The 22411-nt window shown below is 34.7% G+C and overlaps 1 protein-coding gene across 5 annotated transcripts in view; it reads right to left on the reverse strand.

Moving 5' to 3' along the window:
• Positions 1-16398, reverse strand: part of LOC128866232 (protein GDAP2 homolog) — a 145880-nt gene extending 129482 nt beyond the window's left edge. The window contains exons 1-2 of one of the 5 annotated variants that reach the window (XM_054106796.1): positions 16289-16398; positions 14542-14844 (exon numbers count right to left, since the gene is read on the reverse strand). The gene's annotated coding sequence lies outside the window, so the exon portion shown is untranslated. Of the gene's footprint in view, positions 1-14529; positions 14845-16288 lie in introns of all 5 variants that reach the window. The other 4 variants (XM_054106797.1, XM_054106798.1, XM_054106800.1 and 1 more) reach the window with 4 other exon arrangements.
• Positions 16399-22411: the final 6013 nt, after the last annotated feature.

The following is a 22411-nucleotide window of genomic DNA, read 5'->3' on the forward strand; positions in this document are numbered from 1 at the left end:
TATAGCTGTGACATAAATCATTTAAAAGGGAATGCCGTGCCAGAGACTCAGACAACATTCATGGTTCACCGCTTAGCCAGCTCATTTACAATAGTTCAACATTAAATTACTACATTGGAGGAGTACCATTGCACAGCAGAGATTTAAATGCTTGCCTTACTTATCCTTTATATTGTTTTATTATTGATTTTCTCAATATATTTGCAATTAAAGTAGGAAATGAGTCTTCTCCCGCCCACGTTATATGCATCAGATTTTGATTAGCTTTAATAAATGCATTTCAAGAAGAATACAAAAATGCATTACGATTAAATATTGAGTGACCCACATTCTGTTTACCCGTTAGCCTTTAACCTTTTCTCATAGGTAGACAGACCTCCTTCCGCCCACTGCTTATTGATTGATTTTATCTCCTTGAAGTATTGTAGTTTTGCCAAGACCAATGTAGTTGTATGTATTTGTTAATGTAATAAATGTGTGTACCACAGAGTGTCACATACCTCATTTGCACATATATGTATGTTTGTATGCACGAGTATATGTACATGGTGCCATTCATTTAGTTATGCAAATAGATATAATTCGGTGATATCCGTGCTAATGCCTTGCGCTACAAAGTATTATATTTGTTTATGCTCCCAACCCCATCCACGCCAGTGTGGTAAGATGAGGTTTAAATGAATTTGTTGTTGTTATTATTTTTGGTGTTTGGACCAAGTTGGCAGTGTTTCAAGCACGAATTGGCACGAAACAACAAGGTGTAGGTAGGTGAATTTAGTTTTAAGACACGACCTGCGATAGTCTTCCACGACCTTCGTAATGAATGCTGAGGTCGCAAAAATTAATGCAAAAAATTTAATAGAGAAGTTTTCAAAGAAGTTATGGCCTCGTGATGTCGCCTTAATATTTAAGCACACATATCTACACATACACATACATACTTATGCATATTAAAATTATTAGTGACATTGTCACTGACTAGCACTTTTTCGACGATATCGCTGCCAGTCTCAAATGTTTGTATGTTTAAATACCCGTTGTTCCACAAGATAATCGCTGACAGCTCTTTGTCATAGTCTAGAGGTGGAAGTTCAAGCACAAGAAAAGCACGTGACATTCAACGGTGACTTCTTAATGTCTGGCTTATTTATGATTGCCTTGGTAAAATGCACGTACAAATGTGCAGACTAAATATTTATTATATAATATAATAAAAATTATATTATTTTCAAAGCTTGGTTTTATTTTTATGCTGATTTGTCTTTAGCTTGACTATGACTTTTTATCGTTTTTATGTATATACAATAACAATCACTGTTTACATAGAACTACAGGAATTATACCAAAAGGAGCAGTTAAGTATTTAAACGGAACTCGATTCCAAAATGGTCCAGTTTCTGATCCAATAATAAGAACCTAATTAGATAGGAAAGAGGAGTGAACTGTGTGCTAAGAAAGTAAATGCCTATATATTGTGTGTATGTGGAACACATTTTCGGAATTTTTACACAATTTACTAAGAGTAAAATAAAAAATTATAATATTAAGCAAACAAACGAAAAAAAAAATAAATGAAGTGCAATCAGAAAACCTGTAGCTTGCTTATTAATAAGAAAAGTTAAGGTTCACAGAAAAAATATGTTTCCCAGGCTTTTAATAACTACAATGCCCACAAACTAATTTTGCTATGTGTTTACCAGTTTCAAGGGTTTTTCGAATGTAAAATGTTTCAAATTTCTTACTTGTCATGGAATATTTTAATTATAGTAGAGTTTGAGATGCTTCCTAAGTTTTTGCATTGCTCAAACACTCTAGAATGGGGAGAGCTCTTGACTTAATGAAGGCTATTCAAAAACAAAAAAGCTATTCAAATTCTCGTAACAGAGCGATATAGCGGGCTTAAATGCAGCGCAAATATATTTACCATACAATACCAGTATAGGTATCAAAGCTCAAAAATTAACTTAAGAACCAGAAATAAGTCTAAACGGAGAATGTGTTCGGTAACTTCCGTATATTGCAAACAAATCTTTCGATGCACTCTATCGAAATTAACCGTTACATTTATTTTCTGCATTTAAGTTGAACTTTGAGCTGGTGCTTTAAAATACCTCAAGCTTACACTACGCGACTCTTAGGCTATACAACCGCAGAGCCAAACATTTCCTAAACATTTTGAGTGAAAAGTGTGAAATTTTCGTAAAAATTCGATGAATGTTTACAAATTTGGCACAAAGGCTTGTTAAAGAAAGAAACACATTTTTATACAAAAAATTTATTAAAATTAATTTGAAAAAAAGTATTGTCAAAGTTTATCGAAATGTGATGGCCTTATCATTTCACTATATATGGACAGAAAATTGGACGTAGCAGAACGAAAGGACATTGCGACGCAATAACTATCTAATAACTTATCTAGTCACCCCTACACTTTGCTGGCCAAGTGCTTTCACTATTCTTAATGAATATAAAATGGTTCAAACCCCTAAAGATTCGACTATATAGGAATTAAAACGTTCCAAACTCTGTCCAAGGTTTGACATTTCGTCAAAATTGGTTCGGACATTCCATCAGCCTCCAAAAACTGCCGACAAGCTGTCTTAGTGGACAGACCTAATATTTGCTTGAGAAATCGCAGGCGGTTGAAAACGCTTGGATAATCAATGAGCAACCTTATATCTTCTCTACTAAATGAGGCTGAGACCAACAAATTTTTAGCAGTACGTACTGAACTTTAAGTTTATCTATTTAGCAATTGTACATCAGAATCATAGAATGATTCGGGTTTAGTAAGGAGGTGCCCTACCCTTATCTGCAAAAAATGTGTTTGTGAAAAAAACTTTGTTTAAGGCTCTTAGCTCACCGGCGAGATACTTAGATCAGCGATTCCAAGCATAAATTTACGGAGTATGCGTATTCTTATCAAATTTAATCGTTCACTGTACATTTTTACATTTTTAAATGTTTTTGTTCTGTTTGCTTTTCTTTAATCATAAAAAATTGCTTCAAAACTTTTTGTTTTCTTTGCGAACTCTCAAAATAAAAATAATGCAGTGCTAGGAAATCGTATGCAACGTTCGATCCAAGCGTTTTTTTGTTAATTTTGCTCACGACCCGCGAGGTGGTTGCTGAATCGAAAGCAGCTTAGGTGCTTGAAAGTTAACGAGTTGATATCATGACAAAATATTTCAAATTCCTGGGTTGCTTTTAAGAGTTGAGTATTTTGGATTCTACTTCCTTAACTCCACCGAATATTTTTCAAGTTTTTCCCTAGCTACCGTATTTTCTTTCAAGTGATGTCTCAATGCGTTCATATTCCTTAAGAGCTTACACTCTGCGACAAAATGATCCCACATTAACATTTTGATCAATTTTGACTATTTTTATTTTTTGCATTTTCATTGTTTTTATTTAAATAAATAGCGTATTTTCTAACGGAAATCATACAAGGCCAATTTTCAGATTATAAGCAAAAATTAGAAGCATTTCACAGTCTTCCCATTCCAACTAACGGTTTTTAATTAAAATTTCTAGAACTATTTTTTGGTATGCAGTTTTATAACTTATTGAATTTTAATACAATAAAGTGCAAGTTGAAGTTGCTAAAACATCCAGTTAACTTTTTATAATTTTTTTTTTCCTTTTATAATTCCCTCCATATAACGATTTCACAATTTTTTTTTTATTTGGAGAGAATGAGCAGCACTGGAGCAATGCACTCCCTTCATTCCAGGTTGAAACAGAAATTTCTACTTAACCTAACCAAATTTATCCACTCAGTTCATTTACTATTGGACCAGCATGTACATATTGTACAAGTACTAGCGGAAAGTTGCGTATACGTAGAGTTGCCTTTAGTTTGTTGCGTATGCGTAGTGTCTTTTTTTATCGAATATGACTTGCTGTATGAACACGAATTACTCGAAACAATGAGACAATTTTTATCACCGGAATATTTACAATAAGTAACTTTCTAAAAATAATGAAGTGTCTACTGTAAAATTTTTTTGCTACGTATCCGTGCAAGAGATTTATAAATTTAAATTTAATATTAAAACTTTTCAATAAAGTCGACACATACACAGCAGATATGTGCTTGCATACCCTTTATATTTTATAGTCTATACAAAATACGAATATTTCTTCATGTAAACTTATGCACCATACATGCGTGTGTGTATATTGTAACTCAAACGCCCTCAATGACATATAAAGTGGCACAACAGTTCACAAGTATTGTATTTTTATGTGACAAAGGACGATTCAATGCATGTTAGGGCAGGCAAACATAAAAATTACCCAAGCATGCGCTCACATACATAGATAAATATTCACATACACGTACTGTATTTGAATTTACTTTCCTGAACTTGTATAATACATAGATTCTGTGCTTACCCAGTAGTAAATGGGATTGTTTAAAAAATAGGCTGCTAAGGCGTTTGTACATAACTTTAGTTTGTTGTAACCCAAAATTTTAGATTATGTATGTATATATTTACACACTTATAGGTGTGTGAGATTAATGAGAAAATTATGCGGATCCATTTGCATGAAGATTATAACAATGTATTGTATATAAATTTCATCGTGGAAATAAAGCTACAAAACGTTGAGCACTTTTAACGACCACCGTAGTCCAAAGGGTTTGTGCCTGACTGTCTTCGGTTGCCTCGGAAATGACGGCCACAGTAAGCTTTACACATCAAGCGATAGAAAACAGTTTTCTATCAAAGAAGGCAACGGCAGACCTCTGAGAGTATTTCTGCTATGAAAAAGACCCTCATATAAAATTGTCTGCCATTCGGAGGCAGAATAAAAGTAACGATCGCTCTATTTGAACATCGAGACCCCTTCTCGTACAACATCAAGACGAAAACCACAAATTGGACGAGGAGCTCAGCTGCACTCCCAACAAAGGATATGCATGCGAATTATATATATATAAATAGGTAATAGATACTCGAGCTATAAATGAGATTACTGAACTCATAGTCAGTTGTCTAGAAAAGTGGGAAAACGATAAAGACTATGCCAGTGCCTCATAGCACTTACAAATTTGAAATTTAAGCTCATTTTTTCCACTTGGTTCTGAAATTGAATTTCTTCTAACATTGTATTGGAGCATTGAGTACGAAAAATTCGCAAACTTTGGTGTTATTTCCTTGGACTCTAAAACAGGCAAAAAGGAGTATCCTATTTATATATTTTCAGCGGTTCCCCGTGCGAAAGGAATAGGATTTGAGTTCAGTAGTCAAAGAAAACACAACTCCCCCTTACACTGACAGATCCAAGATTGATTATGACGCCGGTGCTTGTGTGTATTCGAAAGACCTCGAAACTTCCATGTCTTTTCGTTTGGAGAATTGGAATAGTATTTTTCAAGCAGAAGCTCTCGAGAAAAAGGAAGCTTGCAGGATAATTACAAACCATCCACAATACTATCGGAAGTATGCATTTTTTCAGATAGTCAAACAGCCATCATAGCTTTAAAGTCACCTAAAACCAATACAAAAATACTCAGCCAATGCAAAGAAGAACTTAGTGCTTTAGCGCGCACAACAGACACTACTCTCATCTGGGTACGTCCATAGGAACATAGAAGGCTATGAGATGAACTGAACTGGCAAGAAAGAGGGCATCCTATAGCGATCTCGAAGCGGCAGAAACAGGCTGTCCACAAGGCGTGCGCAAAAGGAAGATCTTCTTACTATTCCAGAAGCAAGCCGTTAACAGATGGACTAACACGGATACCTGGGAAATAACTCAACAAACGTGGCTCAATTTCTACAAATCCAAAACTAGCGAGTTGTTAAGAAATCCCCGAGCAGACATATCCAGAATTATGGCAACAATAGCCGCACACAAGCCTTTAGGAGACGATGCCAGGAACACTAAAAAATTTGAGGAATGTTTTTGTAAATTTTTTTAGCTCTTCATCGTCTCCGTTAATCTTAATATTTTCCAGATTTTATGAAATAAGCACCAAAATGACTTATACGGGTAAGAAATGTTGGATTAAAATAATTCATAAAAATGTGCGCCATTGCATTTCCTTCTTCTTCCTCTTATTCTTAATTAGCGTGATAACCGCTTACGCGATTTTGGCCGAGTTTAACAAAGCGCGCCAGTCGTTTCTTTCTTGTGCTAACCCGCACCAGGTGAACCCACCAAGTGAAGCCAAGTCCTTCTCCACCTGATCTTTCTAACGCATAGGAGGCCTTCCTTTCATTACATTTCATTATAGACTGTTTAATACAATACAATATTAATGGTAAATGATGTTTTATAAGTTTTTTTTCCAAATAAAGTAGATCCACTAAAGACCAAGTAAGGAAAGCTTTAATACAAGGGAAAAAAGATTGTGACAATCAGAAATAAAATGACAGGTGGTACAATAATTTAAAACTCCTCCTCTTTCATAATACCTTTACAATAACATTGCCTTTTTTGGTTGCTGATCGAACCCTGCGTAACTAGTTACCCTTATGAAAAAGCACTAATTTGTATTCCGAGTTTATCGTGTATGTTAGAAAAAGTAGTGTTCACGCGACTGGCTTGCTGTTCCTGATTGTATTACACGCTTCCAACATTCCTTTGGAAGGTAGAATAAGCACGAGACTGGAATCCCCGTTACGGTATCATAGGAGACAAATAATAGAAGAAATATCTATATGTGTACATACATACGTATGTCGGCATGGTATAATGACAGGCGGTTGAAAAATTGGAAGAAATTCGTACAGAACCCAGCTGACTCGTTGTTGTTGAGTGGTTTATTCCAGCGCACGTATTTTCTCTCTTTTCGATTTAAGAGGAAGGAGTATTGCGCTCCAGAGCGTACATTAGAGAGTTTTGTCATTCAGGAGCGTAATCATAGGAAATGCATTATAGCAAAGAATCAATCAGCTAAAATCAATTAGGATGAGTTGAAGCGAAGGTAAAACTGTAATATTTCCATTGCATGTTCAGAATATTGTATTTCACAATACTCTTTTTTAGATATTTTACAAATAGAAATCCTTTTATTTTTACTTTTTTTATATATTATATATACGCATTATATTTATATATTTTGGGGAAATCCCCATTTGTTCTCCCGCCCCTTTTAAAAAAAGGGGTATAAGGGGGGGTAGAGGGGTGTATCCCCATCTTAAAACTGAAAACAGAACCTACCGGAGGCTTATAGTTTTTAAGTTATTTGAGTTTAAAAATTGTAAAATTGACTAAGAATCCTCCTATTTTGGTTACTACAACCAGCCGAAGTGCTGCCAGACATCGTATAAATAAACAATTTTAGAAGATAATAAATGACTAGAAATACAAAATTTTACAAATTATTTCTATATTATATACGTCTATTCATATATATATATATATATATATATATATATATATATAGGTATATTTATGGATATATGTATATATTTATATACATATATATATTAATGCTTGATTTTCAGTAAAGTATGTTTGATTGTATGCATTTTGAATATATGATATACATATATATATGATATATATATTTTTAATTCCAAATTTTCACTATATTATGAATATATGATATATATATATACATATATATATTTAAAAAAAAAGAAAAAAAGCGCCGCAGGCGAAAATTTGGAATAAAAAATCGCGCGATTTTTAATTCCAAATTTTCACTATATTATACATATATATATTTAAAAGAAAAGAAAAAAAAAGCGCCGCAGGCGAAAATTTGGAATAAAAAATCGCGCGATTTTTAATTCCAAATTTTCCCTATATTATGAATATATGATATATATATATACATATATATATTTAAAAAAAAAGAAAAAAAAGCGCCGCAGGCGAAAATTTGGAATAAAAAATCGCGCGATTTTTAATTCCAAATTTTCCCTATATTATGAATATATGATATATATATATACATATATATATTTAAAAAAAAAGAAAAAAAAGCGCCGCAGGCGAAAATTTGGAATAAAAAATCGCGCGATTTTTAATTCCAAATTTTCACTATATTATACATATATATATTTAAAAGAAAAGAAAAAAAAAGCGCCGCAGGCGAAAATTTGGAATAAAAAATCGCGCGATTTTTAATTCCAAATTTTCCCTATATTATGAATATATTATATATATTCTTTTTTATATATTAAATATCTATATATAAAAAAGAATAATTAAAACATCGCACGATTTTTAATTCCAAATTTTCCCTATATTATGAATATATTATATATATTCTTTTTTATATATTAAATATCTATATATAAAAAAGAATAATTAAAAGATTTTGCGTAAAACTTTTTTCTTCGTAGGCGGCCTTCGGCCGCACTGCAAAAAAAATCACCCTTAATAGTCAAACACCGTCTCCGCTGCACATCGGAGTTTTACGTGAAGCGGAACTGTATTTCGAAAATCATATCGATATTGTATTTATTGTATTTATGAACTCAATATATACACTTTAGAGGTTGTAAACCCCCATTCCTTCATTATTCTAACAGAAAAGAGTGTGTGGAAATTATGTTCCTATGTTGCTTCGTTTTCAATGGCATTCTATTATTTTTTTTATTTTTTGCTTCTGGCAGCACTCCATTCAGCCATGCTTTTCAGTTATTGTAAATTTAGCTGGCATATTTGGAGTTAGCAACTGAAAAATGCAATATAAATGGTTAATTTGTGGTATAAATAAATAAAAAGAGTTAAAAACGTATGTGTATGTTAATATAGTTTCAATATTTATTAAAATAAATGTGATAAATGCACTTATTCTATCAAAATTTGGTGAAGATAAAAGACAAACTTTATCAACAAATAACTTAAAAACTATTATTAACAGAATAGTGTTGGTGCTAGTTTTAGCAAAATAAGCACGAAGTGAACATCTCCTGTGAATTTCATTGAAAAATTCGTAATATTTCTCTCAAAAGAAGAGATGGGAGAACACATGGGGTCGGAGCCTATATTTTTTTTAATACATATGTATTGTATCTTTAACCTTTAATCATTTTTCAAGGAATATGAAAAATTAACACTGGCAGTTTAGAGAGAAATTTGTATTGCGGTAGGGCAAGCGCCATAGAAAAAGTGAAGTGAGAGAGAGAGAGGGATGTTTTAGCATCTTTGTTGGCTGCTGGGCGTGTAGTATATGTATGTTTGTATGCATAACTGGACAGAACTGACTAACATTTAGATGTTATTTGTATATATCGCTCTTGTTACGTTAAAGCGTAACAACTCAAAATTTCCAAATTTTAGTTTTTTGCAAGAAAACAATGTACAGTGGTCATCTCTACCCACTATAAAAATCGTTCAGTGGTTTGTCTAGTCTTTCGTTAAAAAAACCGTTATGACTCTCTCTTTGTTTTCAGAATGACTTCTTTTGTCTCAACCAAGGTGGATTTAATAAGGTGACAGCATTCACTCAGCTGAATTTTTCGCCGTAGGTATGGCTTACGTCAAAATGATATGCTTTGTTTGTATGTATTGGTATGTTTACATTTGCTTGCTGATTTTGACATGATGCTTGCACCAAACGCAACAACAAATACATGTAGGGTTTTACTTATATGTGTTTGCTGTCACCTGTAATAAATTCGCCTTGGTCTCAACTAAAGAGTTACATTTTTAGTTGTCTCCAAGTGATTGAACAAATTTGTGTCACATAAAGTGTAACATTTTGAATTGTGCCTGTTTACAACCAAACGGTTTGCTTAAAATATACCACTAAGTGTATAAAAAAATTTCAGGAAAAGTGTAACAACTCAAAAATTTGTTATTTTAGCGCAACTACTAAACAAATAAGAATGAAACAACCGTTATATTGTTTTTAATGAAATTTTCGTGCAATTACATATTTTTTTCCTTGTAATATATTATTAATATTTACGGAAACAGTTTTTCGTCTCTACTGAAAGAGTTAAGATTTTGAGTTGTTACGCTTTAACGTAACAAGTGCGATATGTATAAAAGGTAAATAGATGTATACATATATGCGTGCATTTAACTTCTAATAAATGTACATAATTGTCTACTCATAGGTCAATCAGATAGCGAAATATCACCTGCTGGAGGTGAGTAGATTACTGCATACATACACTTGGTGTATACAAGCAGGAAGTTGAATACAACATTGGAATTCAATGTCAAGGCATTTTAAATGCAGAAATAACCACAGTTGTCACATACATTTAACTGATATATGTATTGTACATATATGCATGCATATATAAATACATAGATTTAGATGCATACACCACACAGTCTTCTGTGATTAAGACGTTTTCTGGTGGATTTCTATATTCCTTCTGTATATACCATAAATACAATGCGCTCGTATGGATGAAAAAAAGCGGTTGAATTGTGTAAAATCCTTGAGCGCTAATTAAAGGGAACAATTGGATATGGGAAAGTGATTAGAAAAAAAATGTCAATGGGCAAACAAAACACAAAAAAAAAATGGATTAATGGGATTAATTGACGGATTTAAAAAAAGATTAATCATTGACTGATCTCTTATACATTCATTTTACTGAGATTATGTTTTAGTCTTTCAATATTTGAATTAGTTATTAGATATGGGTGATGCTTAGGAATTATTCTATATACACAGAACCTTTCAGCATTCGTTAGGAAGGCCGATGATGTCTTGGGCAACCATTTGCATGGGCTAACTATTGCACTGTGTGTCAAGCTGAGTTTTTTGGTTTAAATCAAGCAGCAGAGCTTGTATGCACAGAAGTAGCAATTGACTGCGAAATAAACTTCTACGTGAATAGCCAAGTGGCTATCAAAGCGATAAAATCATATTATCTATCATCTAAATATGTCCATGAATGCAGGGAGGCAATTAACAAAATTTCTCGTAATTGCAGGATTTGTGTCTATTGGGTTCCGGCTCATAAAGCCATAGAGGGAAATGAGATAGTGAACAACATAGCAAAAGATGGCGCGAAACTTACAGGGGATTAAATAAGTAAGGTACTTAAACCCCTCCCCACAATTCAAAAAGAACTAGAGGAGCATATGTTGAGAAAGTCAAAAGGCAGATGGCTTAGTTTAACCAATTGCAAAGTTGGTTGGATTATGTGTAAACGCGCATACGACGATAGTTACACCGAATCGGTTATATCGTTGGATAGAAGGAACTGTAGAGCTTTAATTGGCATACTAACGGGACACTAATTGCAGCGCATGCTTACAAGCTAAATGTAACTCTTAACGATGCTTGCAGGAAATGTAATGAACCGGTTATTAAAGAAACCCTGGATCATCTCCAATGCTGCTGTCCTGCGCTCTCGAGAGACGTGACTATGCTCCCTGAATGCTCTCAGTTTTCAAATATTAGAATGTATCCCTGAACGGGAGTTTGAACGACTCTAAAAATTAACCAACAGTACGCGCATCTTGGGCGATGCATATTTTCGCTAAAAATAGGACTCTGATCTGGTATCGCTATGGACCAAAATGGTCTCTGTGTGGCTTCGGCAAGCTACTATAACCGAATCTAACCTAATTTTAAGGACGAACTGCGGAATGTTCCTACGACAGTCGGTTCTGCGTTACTGGAACAACCTGGATTTATATTCAGAAAATAAGTGTCACTCTATCAGACCTCCCCGTACATGTATGGGGAAGTTTTATGGTGCTACAACAACAACAACAACAACAACGAATTACGTAGATGCAAAAGGTGTTCTAGGTCGTAGTCAATTCCTTTCCTTTTCTTCTACGTGAAGTTGGAAAATTCGTTTTATCCATACATATATAAAATTACAACGCACATTTTCCTCAAAAAAGCACAATTTAATTTTTCAGAAAACGCATTTGAGCTTATAAAATATTAAAAAAAAAAATAAAACGTTATTTATTGAGAAGAAAAGGTATTTGAAAGATTATATAAAATAATATTATTGGCTTTTAAAGCTTCTTAGTAAAGCTAATTTTGTTGAATTATGATTCCTGTGATTAAATTTTCATGCATTTAATTTCTTGTTAAATTATTTTTAGTTATGATTCTTTCAATGATATTCAAGTTTGTAAAGTAAGTGAAAGCAATTAAAAACGAAAAGGAATGAATCACAACTCCAAAAAGGTATCTTTGCAATAACCGGTTGCGATTAACGCACTTCGAGTATCACACCACAACAAAAAATATGAAATATTTGCCAACTGCAGTGTGGTGTCATTTTTAACAGGCCAATTTACAATAACAAATGTGTACTTGGATTTCGCGTTCTATGGAGCCCTTTTTATATTGTCATGCTTTAACTATTTATTTATTTTTTTGCTTAATTTAATTTAAAATATACATAAAAACTATAAAAAATATAGTTCATTCTATAACAAAAACCTAAACTCTAAAATTTTTTAACCGCATTATCTCGACAACCACTCAAAATTTCCTTCCCTCTTTTGCTCAATTTAAGACATTTTATGTAAATTAAAGCAGCAGGAAACAGAAAAATGAATAAGTAAAAAGTCTTTTTCTAATAGCGGTCGCCCCTTGGCAGGAAATATAAGACCTCCGAGTCTAATTCTAACATGAAAAAGCCACATAAAAACAATTGCTGTACGAAAACTACAGTTTTAAGGCGCCTCCATTTTTTGGGACAACACCAAGACGCTCGCCACAAATAGGAGGAGGAGCTCGGCGAAACACCTAAGAGAAGTGAAAGCACAAATTATTGATTTATTTTTTTTATGTAAAACATTTTCACCAAAGTGCAACAAAATCGAAGCGATGAAGTTTTTAGGCGGGAACATTTGTTGTGCATTGGTACATATGCAGGTTAAACATGAACACCAAATTTGGCATCGCATGGGCGTTCGTATTTCTAGTTCGAGCTTTGTCAGCATACACCGCGATAAAATTTTGAAGGGCTGGTTTAGCTAAGCGGTCAAAAGGCTTTCTCCTAACGTACGTTTAGCATGCTTGTTAAGGAGCGCTATGGTACCCTTCCTGCTTCTGGCAACAAGAAACACAGTTATGCTATGCGAGGCACGTGGTTACTGCGGGATTGAGGGCAACATGCTGGCAAAAGTAGCATCTTTATGGGATCACAATTAGTTTGTGGTCTTATAGCCTATTAACGGGATTATAGGGATTAACGACATATTTCGGAATTATCTCAGGAATTAAGTGCAACAAATGCGGATTGACAACTACACTCACATAATACTCATCATTTAAGCGAATTAGGGGAATTTACGATGGCAACATTGACGAAAAATGATAGTTATTATCTGTGGATGCAATGTTAGTTTGCTTTAACACGGTCGAAATTATATTAATTGTTGTGATATTTCGGAGCAGTTTGAGAAATAACAATTTAAGATTTTTAAAAATGAAGATAAAAATTGGATAAAAATAATTAAGATTAGTTAAAAATTATTTCTTAGTGTCAGGGTAATTAATACTCAACAGTCAACAAATACAGACTGCGGCCCATCTTTTACTGACAAAACTATCCAATAAGCAAATCACACTAATCCACGTATCAACCATCTGTCACACGACAATTTTGATCAGAATTAACAGCGCCGGTAATCCCGATTAACGCCGCCGTCAATCTAGGCCATTAGCTAGTCATCAAACAGATTTGTAATAGCTAAATGTGTAAAATCAGAGTCGAATAAGTTCTCGGGAATAGACTGGGCGTCAGTCAGATTTGGTTGGAAGGATATTAAGGGGACAGATACCTGTAAACGGTCATATTTTCCCTCATTTTCATTAAAATTATTTAAAATGAAGAAGTCAATAAATTTTTTCCAAAATACAGTTTATTTATAAATTAAAATAATATAAATTTTTTTCTTTTATTTTAATCATTTAATCCAAAAATCAAAATTTTTTTGTTTATTAATGTCATAATTTCTATATGAATTAAAAACAAATGGAAAAAAATCGCGGAATAAAATGCTGCAAACAAAAAATTAATTTTGGGGCGAATTTTCGTACTATTTTTGCTTCGAAAAAATTATTTTTTCGAAAAATTTTCGAAAACTTTAATTCACATAGAAAGTAATATCATAAAAAAGATGTGTGCAAAATTTCAGGGAGATCGGCTAATAACCTTTCGAGTTATAGTGTACGACAATTCGAAAAATTTAGCTTTGAGAAAAACGCGTCTAAAGTTTGAATGCATGAAAATTCCTCTCCCAGCGCTCGAACGCAAAGAATAGAGTCGTCACGGTTGACGATCTATAATATAAGAAATACTTAAATTTACGTTATAAATTTTTTTTGACATATTCTTAAAGAATTATGCTAACATTTTATGAAAAAAATTTTTTTTTGAAATTTTGCAGGTATCTGTCCATTTAAGTCAGCATATAAGAATGACATTAGGGCCACTAATCCACTAAACTAATTTGTATTCATAATATATCACTAATGCGATTATTGCTTCATTTTGGTGTTTTTGAGGGTGAAGTTATAATTTTTTTTTGTTTTTTGGAGAAATGTTGACATAAATAGGAAGATGTGTGAAATCAGCGCAGAAATATGTAAATTATTAAATTATAAGTACTTACTATTATACGTACAATTATCTAAATGCGTGCGTGGTGGCTAATATGGATTAGCTAAAATTGTGAAAATTCTGAATTGCTGCTGTTCGTACTGTTTGTGGGTCTTTGCAGTCTCCAGCAGTGAGTTATTGTTGTTTTCCTTTTGGATTTTGGAGTAGATTGCGATTTATTTTATTTTTATGCACTTTTATTTTTTTCTTTATTTTTATTAGTTAATTTCTTTTTTATTTTCTATTTTACTAGTAACTGTGGGATTTCTGCGGCGGCTACTATTTGGTGGGCTTTTTCTATAATTTTCTAAAAGCGTTTAGTCAATTGCTACAAAGGTGTAAATATAAATGTAAATGTAAATGTCAATATATTTTTGTTTGTTTGATTGTATAGGATATTTTGCGGTTGATTGCATCAGTTGGAGGACTTCACCCGCATGTTTTTTGCCACCTGCTTAAATTAACTAGCATTGCTTGTCTTGCTTCGTGTTACGCTGCTGCTGCTGTTCAGCTTGCTTTCAAGTACTTGAACGATAAACTTGAGCAAGGTTCTATTTGTTGTGTCCGTATTTACCTATAGATGTTTACTGTACATTTGCATATATTTTTCTAGTATTTCGCGTTTTCGTTAATTTAATTTCGCTTCACAGCGCACGGCTGGTAATACTTGTTTGGCGACTCGATACTGTTTGAATGAGTTGTTGTTAATTTTATTAAATCCGTATTGTGAACTTTTTTGTTTTCCGTTTTTTATTCTTTAGAAATTTGTTATGTGCTAAAGGTTTTATACATAATTAATTCTATTTGTTTATTTCTTTTTTCTTTTCTTTTATTTTCTACCTAAAGCTGCATTACGTCAACGAAAAATATCAACGAGCTACGCGCTTTGACCATTGCACCACTCACTGAGCAGTTTGAATAGAATGAAGCTCACACAGCACACGGCACAGGTATGTGTATTTGTATGCATGTGTGAATAAGTATGTACAAAAATCAAGACAATAACAACGATGACACCGAAAAATGGGAAAAATGGAAACAAACGACAACTAACGAACTGAAGTTATAACAATGAAGTACCGAACAACGAATCTGACGCGAGATTTCAATGGCGATGATGATGGAGTCGTCAATAAAGTCGTTTAAGTTAAGGCGATAAGTTTATACGCGATTATTTTCAATAGTCGTCTAGGCAGAATAATTGCTTTTGTTATTGCACGTTAAATGTTTGTATAGAGTAATTTTATACCTTTATTAAACACTTGTTTTTTCCGTATGTAAAATATATTTATATTTGTATTTATATGCAAAACGTTAACGTCGAAAAAATTCAATTAGGCTACTTATACAAGTACACACATGCACATACACATACTCATGTCAGTGAATCGACTACAATTGAACTTGCACACGGCTTATCTTTAAACACAATTTATTTCCTCTGAATATTTGCAAGCTCTAAGTATTTATATGTGCATATATGTATGTATCCATTTATGACTTGAGTTAAAGATAGATCCACATATAATACATAAGTATGCTTGCATTTGCATATGAGTGTAGCCAAATTAGCGCTTCGATTTAGGCAAACGTGGTAACTGGGGATTTCCACACACGCATAACGGCTATAACGGCTTGCACAATAGAAGCATCACAATATCAAGCAAGCGAAATTTGCCGAATTATTGTAAATAATTTTTTTTTCCCACGAAAACTAGCTAGCAATTTTTCCGTATATATTCTTATATATACTCCTTTTATCATTGTAATACCTTCGAATGTTTCTCAAACGCGCCTCAACGTTCTTCTGTCTAAATTGTTTTTAACCGTTTAACCAATCGGATGGGCGAGCGTGAGAATTGGAACTGAGCTATTGCAATAGCCTACCAGCTTACTAAAGTTGTACCTATCGTACCTACGAGTAGCAACATTCCAATAAGCCAGCAAAAAAATAAAATAAAAAAACCAACTTGCGCATAAAAGCACACATATGTGTGTGTATAATGCGCTCTCCTTGTGAGTTGTAGAACCGCAAGCCAAATCAGCTCTCAGTTTGTATTCCAATCACCTACAAAGAAAAATAACTTTCGCACGCCTACTCTCCACCTTCTGTACTGGCAACTTTTTCCAATAAACACAAACAAAGTCTCTTATAAGTATTTGCACACAGTTCCGTGACAATGCGCTCCCGATGCCACATCAACATGGAGAGCGTATTGCTCTGGAAGTGTGTTTTTTATGTAGTACTATGCACACTTCCGTCATTAGCTCACTTGCCTTACGTGTGGGCTCTTTTCTCAAAGCCAATTGTAGTTTTTGTTGCTTCCAAGTTTTTAAGCTCCAACACCACTTACATATGTTGCCATCTCTTTCTATGTGTGGAAATGGCTAAAAGCGTACCACATGCAGTATAAAAATTTAGAGCCATAGTTAGACTGCTTACTTCATTGTCATAGTTGTTGTTGTATATTTGACTCGGTTTCATGTATGCGACTACTTTGTTTATTTCGTGAATTAATTATTTATACAGTGGCTCTTACGCAAAAGCTTTAGTGTGCTTTTGGACTCTTGTGTAGATTGTGTATTGTCTTTTGCCAACAGTTTGGGAGGCACTGCAATAGAAGACAAAGTTTTCAAAGTTCATGAAAATATTGCAACTGTTGAGTTTATTTACATATCGCACTTGTTACGTTAAAGCGTAACAACTCAAAATGAAAAAGAAAAGAGTAACAACTCAAAAATTTGTTATTTTAGCGCAACTACTAAACAAATAAGAATTAAACAACCGTTATATTGTTTTTAATGCTATTTTCGTGCAATTACATATTTTTTTCCTTGTAATACCTATATTATTAATATTTACGGAAACAGTTTTTCGTCTCTACTGAAAATGTTCAGATTTTGAGTTGTTACGCTTTAACGTAACAAGTGCGATATATACGTGAGATAGATGATTTTTGGAGAAATTTGAGAGGTGCTCAAATACTAAACTTGAAGAAATGTTTTTAGTCCCACGACGTTTGGCTTTTTCTTACCTCTACAGTTTCCACAAAAGGAATAATCAAATCACAACTTTTATTTATTAATTTTTTTCTCATAATTATTTGGTCTACATGTTCCTTGCGTACTTTTTCTAATTGTAACACAGTAAATAAATTTAATTCAAATCTAGATAAAGTGGCAGTAAAATCAATCTGGTGAACATATATTATACATATGTATATAGTTCTGCTTATTACATTGTAAACAAGTATTGGTGCGAAGTACGATGGGGGTACAATAAGTCCACCATGTTTTCAAAAAGTTTTTCTTTTTTTTTACATAGAAAGATATTGTTCTCCCAACGCTCCGGCCATTTTTTAACACCTCGAAAAATATAATAATATAATAATATAATTTGTCGAATTCTCCAAAATACAGGTCTGTCTCGGCGATGACTTCCTCGTTTGAACTAAATTTTTTTCCCGCGAGCCATTTCTTCACGTTAGGGAAGAAGAAAAAGTCGCAGGGACCCAGATCGGGTGAATATGGAGGGTGCGACAGCAATTCATAACGCAATTCATGCAATTTGGCGCCGACAATTCCGGATGCATGTGCTGGTGCGTTATCGTGGGTAAGCAGCACCTTCTTTTTCGCTAAATGCGACCGTGTCTCCCTTTGTCTCCTCACTGTAGTATTGCCCAGTGGTCGTTCTTCCTTTTTCTAAAAAAATCGATGAGGATGACACCGTTCGCGCCCAAAAAAAAAAAACATCGCCACGACCTTTCTGGCCGATTTGCATGTCTTCGCCTTCTTTGGAGCGTAACGATGAATCTAGGCTTCATCAACGGTCACAACTCGACGTAAAAATTCCTTCGGATCTCGTTTAAATTGCTACAAACACTGCTTCAAAGTTAACAGCCGCATCCACTTGTTGTTACTTGTGAGCAATCACGGCACCCATCGGCACCCAAAAAAAATAATTGGCGCGTACACTTCTGTTAGGTGTTTGGCCGAGCTCCTCCTCCTATTTGTGGTGTGCGTCTTGATGTTGTTCCACAAATGGAGGGACCTACAGTTTCAAGCCGACTCCGAACGGCAGATATTTTTATGAAGAGCTTTCTCATGGCAGAAATACACTCTGAGGTTTGCCATTGCCTGCCGAGGGGCGACCGCTATTAGAAAAATGTTTTTATTCACTTTGCTTTCACCGAGATTCGAACCAACGACCTCTCTGTGAATTCCGAATGGTAATCACGCACCAACCCATTCGGCTACGGCGGCCACCATCATCGCCAACTTATCATTTAAAATATTAATTGACATTCCAATCGACACACCTATGACCTCTGCTACTTGGCGCGATTTCGTTCATCGACCAGCGAGAATCATGTCGTGGACTTTTTGTGTGATTTCCTCGGTAACCACGTCTGCCGGGTGTTCCGGTCGCTTGTCATCAAAAACGTACGTTCGCCCAAGTTTAAATATCTAACTGTGCTCCTAGATGGCGAAGTGTCCCCATAGACAGCATGCAACTTTGCTTTTATCTCCTCGCTGTTTTCCCCATTCAAAAACCAAAAGCGAATTGCCGAACGATACTGCTCTTTTCCATCTTAGCGAATATCACGAAACACGTCCTACTCGAATAGCTGACAAATCCAAACTAACCTATCAACCAGTCTGAAATTTATTTTCCCGTCGTTTGATAACTGGCAGCAATGCTAGTCTAAACTTTCCTCAGGAACGCCTTCTGTCATCAAGTACTTATTGAGTCGCCCTCGTAAGTCTGCCGATCTTGTAAACGCTGCATATCAAAGAGTTTCCCTCTCCGAATGTAGTACGACAAACTGCTAGGCCAATTAAGTAAAGCAATATTCGTAAAGGTTCTTTGAGCTCTCTTCACTTTAAAAATATGTGACGAATAGTAGAGATTCTACACCAGACAAAAAATAATCAAGATGGCTTCTTACTAATGAGTTGAAAAGCGACTTGAATGTACAGGGACCCTTAAATTCATTCGAATTTCTTCTGTTAAATCCCGGCTTACGAAATGCTTTGGAAATGCTATTGTCATTGCTGTGTTTTCGAAAGTGCCACTGTTTTTTGCTGCTAGTAACGATATTTCGGTTACAGAGCTGTGACTACCATCTTTTTTGGTCTGAAATCGATCTAAAGGTGTAGCTGTTTCTTGCTTTTTGGCATCTGGTTTTGGCAAGATGGCGCAAAGTTGATATTCTGCGCACTAATTTCGACAATTTTATATTTAGCCCTTTTGGTGATACTAACTGGCCTTTTTTAGGCAGATAAATCAGAAACGTGCATATCTTAAGGCGAATCTATACGAGGTGATTGAAGCAGTCCAAAAACAAAATTTACATGTGTTTTATTCTTGTAATTTTGCAATTTGGTCGTTTGAATGCCAAAATTTCAATCAGGATGTAAAAAAAAGAGGTTGTCTGTAAAGTCGGTTTACTGACGATAGTTTAACGTGACAACGTCATAAGGAAATATTGATGGAATGGTTGCAATTTTCAAAACAAAATTTTAATTTTATTTGTTTGATAGATATTTTGTATGGATATAGAGGAGGAGGTAAATGGAATTGCAATGGAATAGGTCAAGTTACATTTACACAAACGTGAAAAATGACGAAACATTTATCAAATTCATGAAAGATATCTTCAATTTCGATTGTGCATCAGACGTTAATAAGTCAACAACATTAAGAGGCACCATCATCGATTTGCCTTTTTCAAAACACTTTACACTCGAAACACTGCCTTTCATTTGTTACTTTTTCTATCATCGTCCTATTCTCAACAGAGAAATGGTTCATTACCATGCACACAGGAAGAAGGCATATCCAAATACAAGCATGTGAATTTATATACCTACATATGCGCATATACATACATATAAAATATATGCTCACTCAAGTAGGACAGAGCCAGATATCGAACGTTGCCGAACGCGGGGGCCGATTGTGCTCTTTGTCGTTCGTTCCGCGCTCTCGCTTGCAGTTCAAGCACATTAGCTTACAATTGCTTGCGTACGGAATAGATTCGTATATTTGATATGTCCATATGACTTGTATGCATCTTTACATATAGATTTGTTCTTTTTGAAAATTGCGCGAAATTGTATATGTATATGCATGTTTATATACTTATATTAGTATACAACATATCTTATAAGGTATATGGTAAATATTACCATACATTTTTTCCTTCATATATAATAAAAAAATTAATAATAATAACATTAAAACAACAGGTATTATTAACAAACTTGGTTTTATTTTAAATTCTTCAAGTAAATCAAGTTAATAATAATCAATAAGAAGGCATATGCAAATACAAATACGTGAATTTATATATGTACATATGCGCATATACATACATATATACGCTCACTTAAGTAGGAGAGAGCAAGATGTCGAACGTTGCCGTTCGTTTGCTTTGTTTGCTTTGTCGTTCGTTCCGTGCTTTCGCTTGCAGTTCATTCAAGGTAACGGCAATGAGCAAGGTAACGACAAATGAGCAAGGTAACACTAATGAGCAAGGTAACGACACATTTTTTCGTGCGTGCAGCCGGCTAAATCGAATTATAAGACGTTATCACGTCAAAAGAATCCTTTTACATTAAAATTACCAAATCCCTAGAAAAAGGGAAAATGAGCTGTTCTACTGAAATCTCCCCGTATGAATGTTACTTGGAATAGCTTTTAAGTTGTAGTTATTCTTAAAATAGAGTCATGAACAGCCAAGAACAGCTTGGAAAATCGGATTTTTTGTTAAGCCAGTCAAGACAGCTGATGTAATGTAACCGTATTTCATAGGTAGTGATAATTCTTTGCTTTTTCCTGTAAGAACAAAGACGGCAATCTGGTGACTGACATCCAAAGCATACTTCAATTATGGAGGGAACACTTCTCAAATCTGTTAAATAGTGATAGCTGCACATGTCACAGAGAATTTGAAGATCCCGATACCCCAATCGTTGACGACGGAATTGTCGTCCCGCTACCCGACCATGACGAGGTGAGAATAGCGATAACGCGGCTAAAGAACAACAAAGTCGGGGGCGCCGACGGACAGCCGAGCTATTCCAACATGGCGGCGAGGAGCTGGTAAGGCACATGCATTAGCGTCTATGCAAAATATGGTCGGATGAAAGCATGCCTGCCGATTGGAAATTAAGTGTGCTCTGCCCAATCCATAAGAAGGGCGATCCTGCAATTTGTGCCATTTACCGCGAGATCAGTCTTCTAAATATAGCGCATAAGATTCTAGCGAGCGTATTGTGTGAAAGAATGAAGCCCACCATCAACCAATTCATTGGACCTTGTCAGTATGGCTTTAGGCCTGGAAAGTCTACCATCGACCAAAAATTCACAATATGCCAAATTTTGGAAAATACCTATGAAAGGAGAATCGACACACGCCATCTTTTCGTCAACTTCCAAGCTGCATTCGACGAAAAGGAGTTACCTGTATGCCGCGATGTCTGAATTTGGTATCCCCGCAAAACTAATACGGCTATGCAAAACTTTGGCTGGGTCATGCCGTCCGAATGGATACAAAAGCTTCGGCTCTGAAAGTATGCGGTATCAGCTGGTGGTGAGGAAGACCTTCTCTGCGTTGGAAAAGGACCTGGCTTCACTTGGTGTGTCCAACTGGCGCCGGTTAGCATGAGAAAGAAACGACTGGCACGCTTTGTTAAACTCGGCCAAAATCGGGTAAGCGGTTATTGCGCCAATTAAGAAGAAGAAGATAATTCGTTGCATGCTAAGTTAGGTTAGGCTTTTGTGGTAGGCGGCATAGAGTAGCCAACACACTTTGACCATGTAGGTCTGTTGTGGTACCACTGTATAACATGGGTGCATTCTAATAAAATAACAAAACGAGCATACTAAA

The sequence above is a fragment of the Anastrepha ludens genome, chromosome 6, assembly GCF_028408465.1.
Source record: "Anastrepha ludens isolate Willacy chromosome 6, idAnaLude1.1, whole genome shotgun sequence".
NCBI classification, from domain to species: Eukaryota; Metazoa; Arthropoda; class Insecta; order Diptera; family Tephritidae; genus Anastrepha; species Anastrepha ludens.